The sequence below is a fragment of the Myodes glareolus genome, chromosome X (genome assembly GCF_982192425.1).
Source record: "Myodes glareolus chromosome X, mMyoGla1.1, whole genome shotgun sequence".
NCBI classification, from domain to species: Eukaryota; Metazoa; Chordata; class Mammalia; order Rodentia; family Cricetidae; genus Myodes; species Myodes glareolus.
In genome coordinates this window covers 142675075-142681566 of record NC_142053.1, presented here as the reverse complement: position 1 = coordinate 142681566, position 6492 = coordinate 142675075, and the positions used below count along the sequence as shown (strand labels likewise).

The following is a 6492-nucleotide window of genomic DNA, read 5'->3' as shown; positions in this document are numbered from 1 at the left end:
ATTTAATATGGTTAAGTTTTCTTTAAACTCTTGCTTAAAAGAAACACTCTACAGTGTTGTGTCTTTGTGAGTGAATTGATGTGATTTATGTAAATCTATATACCAGTTATCTGTAAATTTAAATAATGGTGGCACCTTGAAAAGTAGTTGAAGATCAAATTGGTTATTAGATTGTAAGTTGGGGACATAGCTCAATCCATAACATTATTGCTGTATAAGCAAAAAAACCTAAAGTCAATTTCCAGAACACATGTAAAATGGCTGTCATGGGGCTGAGGAGAAAGCTCGGTTGGCAAAGAACATGTCACATAAGCCCTTGAACCTGAGCTTTATCTCCAGAACTCATAAAAAATGCTAAGTGTGGTGAGATGGTCTTATAACTCTAGTGCTAGAAAATAGAGACAGGTGGACCACTGGGACTCACAGGCCAGCCACCAAGTCATACTTGGCAAGCTCCAGGCTAGTGAAAGACCCTATCTCAAAAAAAAAAAGAAAAAGAAAAAGAAAACCAACCAAATGAACAATACCTGAGGAATGATAGCCAGGGTTCAACTCTGGCCTCTATGTATGTACACACATCAAATGTTTAGAATTTTCATTACAAAGAAAGGAATATAACTAAAGAATAGACTGGCAATCTATTTGTTTCAATTTCCTAAATTATTCATTATTCACTAAAATATTCATCCCTGTAGGTAGATTTTTCTATCCTGCCTGCCAGCTCCCAAACAACCACAATGAGACTTATTAGTTAAGAAAGTTCAGAAAATAGCTTGACTTATTTTTAACTAGCTCTAATAACTGAACCCATTTCTATTTATCTATGCCCTGTCCTGAGGCTCATTTACCTCATCTGCATGCTTCCCATCCTGTGTGCTCTGTCTCATGGTGTCTCCTCATTACTGTCCTTCTCACCATTCTCTCTGCCCTGAAAATCCAGTCTAGCTATTGGACATTCAGTTTTTATTAAACTAATCCAAGTGACAAATCTTCATAGTGTACAAAAAGATTAATCTACAACATGTCCCACTATTCTTTTCAATGTGTTAATCAGTTTAAAACATAACAAAACATTAATTTTTAGTTAGAATTCTCATAATTTTTGTTTCAATACTTAACTGATATTCAAAACATACCTAGAAAATGCAGTAAATACTTGATACTATTGCTACAACTGAAGATTGTGAAAGAGGGCTTTGTAAACTAGTATAAAGAGAGGAATGATATCCTGAAACCTGACCTAAAATCCAGGTTATTCAATATTAACACTGGAAAAAGATTGCAAATGACTTTATCATTTCCTCTGTTATGAAAATGTCATTACTTCTTTATTAGGGATACATATGTATTATTATTGTATTTCTAAGATGAATTAAAAGTAGAAATGAGTCTTTTAATTAAAAACCTCATGGTTCTAATATGGCATTATCCCATTAGATTCCAAATGTTTGAGAATACTGTACAGATGGTGATGACATACTATAGCTTGTTAGATTGCTCCAAGCATGTAAATGATAAAGGGAACAAGAACAGATCCTGAGAAACACCCACATTTAAGAAGGCAGTCAGAGGAGCTGGTGGAAGGAGAGGCCAGAGATGTAGAAGGACATACAGGAGAAAAATCTTCTCATAGAACAAGGGGAGGCAAGATTTTGAACACAGAGAAGGATCAATATCATTTTTTTCACAAGTTACACAGAAGAAAAGTTAAGGACTTTCCCAAAGAACATCACTGATCTCCACTGAGCACTGTTCCAGGAGATTTCTGTGCCTGAAACCCTTTTTGCTTTAAGAAAGGTGTAGGAGAGAATAAATAAGACTAAGTGAATGCGGATTCTTCTATATACATTGTACTAAGAAAGAAAGAATGTTACATACCACTGTATGTCTGTGTATGTGTGTACACCTGTATGTGGAGGTCAAAAGTGTTGACTGTCATCTTTCACCTTTCTTGAGATAGGGTCTTGTAACATGAAGGGCCCTGCTTGTTGGGGTTTATGTCCTGCCTAGTTCCCCACAGCTGGCAATCCCCAAAGAAAATCACACAGTGATCTCCATAAGTTATAAAACTGATTGGCCCATTAGCTCAGGCTACTTACTAGCTCTTAAAGTTTATATTAACTCATTATTCTTATCTATGATAGCCAAATGGCTTAGTACCTTTCCCAGAGGTGCAGCTCACATCTTGCTTCTTTGGTGGTCTGGGCAGGACTCCAGAGGAATGGTCTTTCTCCATCTCAGCATTCTCCTGTTCTCATTGCCCTGCCTCTACTTCCTGTCTGGTTGACATGCCTATACTTTCTGCCTGGCCAATCAGCATTTATTTAAAACATGACTGACAGAATGTAGACAATTCTCCCATACCACTTCCCCCTCTTTAAAAAAATCCATAATCCATTTTTTGGGAATGTGAGCATAGTTTTCTAGGCTACTTAAGGTTTTTGGGGGCCCTGATAATCTTATGGAGACCTAAAAAAAATTAGAATTATAATCAAGTCCTGACTGGAGTATCCTGTGAGGCTTGATCATCTCAGGCAGCATCTTGAATCTGTTCTGGATGTAGAACTCAGACATCTGGGCCACCTGTTCCTACCAAAGATTTCTCAGGTGGTCTTCCTTAACCAAACCTGATTTTTCTTAACTCAGAACGAATCCACAGCCTCTCATTTCCTTTGGAAACAAAAGCAAAATCTCATCTCCAAAGTAGCATACCTTTTGACTTAAATTTTGAAGTCAAGGTATTTTCAAAATACCTATCTTGGATTACTTCAGCAGCATTTATAAGCAACTATCTTTTAGCAACTGCTCCTCCTTCCTCAGCATTCAAACAATTCAAAGAGAGCATAATAGCATACAGTATCAAGATTCTCTGTGTATTTTTCATCTTTATGTGGCTTTACTTTAACCTGCATTTCTTTTATTTTTATTTTAACTTTTGGCTTCTTGAGACAAGTTCTCTGTGCATCCTTGTCCTGGAACTCCCTCTGTAGACCAGGCTATCCTTGAACTCACAGTGATCTGCCTGTCTCTGTCTCCTAAGTGCTGGGATTAAAGGTGTCTGCCACCACACCTTGAACTCAAGGAGATTTGTCTGCTTCTGCCTCCCAGGCATTGGTATTAAAGGTGTGTACCACCATACTCAACTACTCTCTTTCTTTTTTATTTATTTTAAGGACTTTAACCTTTAGCCTGTATATATTTTTTAACACACTGTAAAATATTTAGAGGTTTATTTTGGTTTTTGAATCTCTCTTTACTGTATATCTCTCCCTTTTTCTGATTACACACATCTAACTTACTTAGTAATATGGGTAGAATTAAAGCCATGGCTTTGCCAACTGAATCCAGCACATTCCTTAGCTTTCTGCAATTACAGCCTCATGGCAGAAGTACCAGCTGTAGCCCTGTTTATTGCCACAACTCTTTGGCATTTCAAGGTCCCTGCCAGCAAGCAAGCCGCAGCATTCTGCTCACAGATCACACTCAAGTGCTTTGTAGTCAGACTGCTTTCCTGAAAGAGTCAGAGTTTGCCCTGGCAGGACGGCCCAGAAAGCAGGCATTTTAAAATGGCACAGCTTTTTTCCTGCTAAGGCTGAAAACCGAAAAGCATGCATTCAGCTTTTCATCAACACCATTTAAGTGTTTTGTGGCAGGACCTCTTAAAAGAGCTGCAAAGTTTTGCAACTAAAGCTGAGTCAGGAAGCCTCTTTTAGATTAGAGTGCTTGCTTGCCTCTAGCAAGCAGAGCAGACCAAGGAAATTGTTGCTACCAAGAAAACATGCTTTACTCTATTCTTTCCTAAGCTTTCTCAGGTTTTCTGTGGATTCAGTTATCTATGTGGGCACCATTCTGTAACATGAAGGGGCCTGCTTGTTGGGGTTTATGTCCTGCCTAGTTCCCCACAGCTGGCAAACTCCAAAGAGAATCACACAGAGATCCCCATAAGTTATAAAACTGATTGGCCCATTAGCTCAGGCTACTTATTAGCTCTTATATCTTATATTAAACCATTATTCTTATCTATGATAGCCACATGGCTCAGTACCTTTCTCAGAGATGCAGCTCACATCTTGCTCCTTTGGTGATCTGGGTAGGACTCTGGAGGAATGGTCTTTCTCCATCCCGGCATTCTCCTGTTCTCATTGCCCTGCCTCTACTTCCTGTCTGGTTGATCTGCCTATACTTCCTGCCTGGCCAATCAGCATTTATTTAAAACATGATTCACAGAATACAGACAATTCTTCCACACCAGGGTCTCTTTTTTATTGTTTATTGCTGTGTACAGCAGGTTGTCTGGCCTGCAGGTTACAAGGAATTCTCCTGTCTGTATTTCCCATCTCACCATGGGAGTTCTGTGATGACAGACACAGGTTACTGTGCTCATATTTAAATGGGGATTGACAAGGACTTTTCATTTATTTAGGACCATTGGTGGTGATATCACAACTGCCTTCTAGCCCTCCTCAGTGCACTGGAAATTATTTGGTTCCCAATGCTAGTACTCCGCAACCTGTTGGTTCAGGGCCATATTTAAGGTCAGCAAGCAACTTCTGCCTAGGCAGCCAGCCAGAGCAATTTTAGCTGGTACTTAAACACACCATTTCATGGCCATTCTACTGATCACAGACATCTGAGAGACAACCCTGAGTGAAGCCGTTGCTGTCATTACAACGCTGTCTGTTCCTCTCCATATGGCTGTAGTATGCTCAAGCAACCAGAACTGGAGCATGAAGATGCACAGGGTCCTGAACAAATGAGGATTCAATGTGAAGTCCTTGGGAACTGATGGTTTTGTGAAGCGTGCTGGGCCCACACCTGACAAACTGAATATTTATGATTTTGAAACCTTGTATGACAAAATATACAATGACCTGCTGAAGAAAGATAGAGCCTTCAGCACTCAGAATGGAATTGCACTCATGCAAGATAGAAACGAGGTAATTAAGTCTGACCCTGAACAGTTCTAGAGCAGCAAAGACCTCTTCGCTGTGACCTTCACATGTGAGGAGCATGTCTATGACCAGCTGATGGAATGTCTGAATGCCAAAGAACAGGGGGTGTGTCAGCTGGTGCATGTGATCAGTGTGAGCGTTCCTGACAACTATGAAGAAGCCACACTTGGGCCTTTGTCATCTGTGAGCTCTGCCATAGTATCCAGCAAATGGGATATGTGGATGACAAGATTGTAGAACTGTTGCAAATGTTTAAGGTAAAGACTGGCAAGACCTTCTTACACTTCTACTGAGGAGGACTGCTGGCTGCCCTCTGATGCCTCCTAAAGTGATCCTTTCTTAGTGCTGTTTCCTGATACTGTTTCTGCATTTAAGAACAGTTATGTTGCCAGATAAACCACGCTAAAGAAATAAGTTGTACAACTACCAGGTTTAAAAAGCAGTAGAATGTTTGAAGAGTTGGATATTAATAAGGTTTTCTCTTTTAAGAAATATTTTATTGTTAATTTTCTATCAGTGTAAGTTTCTCTATACCTATAATTCCCTTCTGCTCTGACTGGACTTACAAATATCTAAACAAACTAATAGACTATATGAAAGGGAAAAATTAAGATTTTCAAACACATGGTTTTACTTATCCCAAAACAACAAAAAGTCCTGTTTAAATTGACTCTTAAAAGGTGAAAATAAGCAGTATAGGAGCAATGTTTAAGGATGCAATACCTGATAAATTTCCAAAGTTGGAAATAAAATTTTTATTACATTTATTTAGTGTTGAGGGACAAGTATGAATAGAGATCAGAGGGCATCTTCTGGGAGTCAGTTCTGGGGCTCAAACTCAGCTTATCAGGCTGGGTGGAAGGCATCTTTACTAGCTTATACATTCTGTCAGTCCCCAAAGTTGCGTGTAATTTGCGTGTAAGAGTATAAGAGTGTTCACCTGCATTTATGAATGAATGCTTAGTGCCCAAGGAGGTCAGAAGAAGGTGTGGGATCCCCCTCGAACTTGAGGTAGGAATGTTTGGGAACTACCATGTGGGTGCTAGGAACTGAACTCTGTTCCTCTGCAAGAGCAGTAAGTGCTCTTAACAACTTAGCCATCTCTCCAGCCCTGTGAAGTTGACTTTTAAGAAGCCATTTTTTTAAAGTTTATTAACCTTCAAGAAGAAAGGAATCTAGAAATCTCATTTGGGCTCAGTGTGTCAAGGAGTATGTCTACAAGTTATGTCACAACATTGGTGCAACAGTGTTAGCACAGAAATTAAAGAAGCTCAAGGAATGATGATGGGTTCTACATGTGAAGAAAATAAGATCTCCAAAAGACAACACACAAATACCTAGAGGAATCAAAAATAAAACTAGGAACACACAATTTTCCTGCCATCCTTATCTCCCTGGGTATTCCGAAGGGGTGGCTTCCCCCAGCTAAACCCTCTCTCCTCCTACCCCATCCCCTCTTTCAGCCAGGAACACCTTCCCTTCCTCTATCGCTTTTTCGGGGCATAAAATCCTGCAAATCAGCCTCAGCCTGTGTGGGTGC

The 6492-nt window shown here is 39.6% G+C and overlaps 1 pseudogene; it reads left to right on the top strand.

Moving 5' to 3' along the window:
• Nucleotides 1-257: 257 nt before the first annotated feature.
• On the top strand, nt 258-5245 carry LOC125417850 (RNA polymerase II subunit A C-terminal domain phosphatase SSU72 pseudogene; annotated as a pseudogene).
• The last annotated feature ends 1247 nt before the right edge of the window (nt 5246-6492 follow it).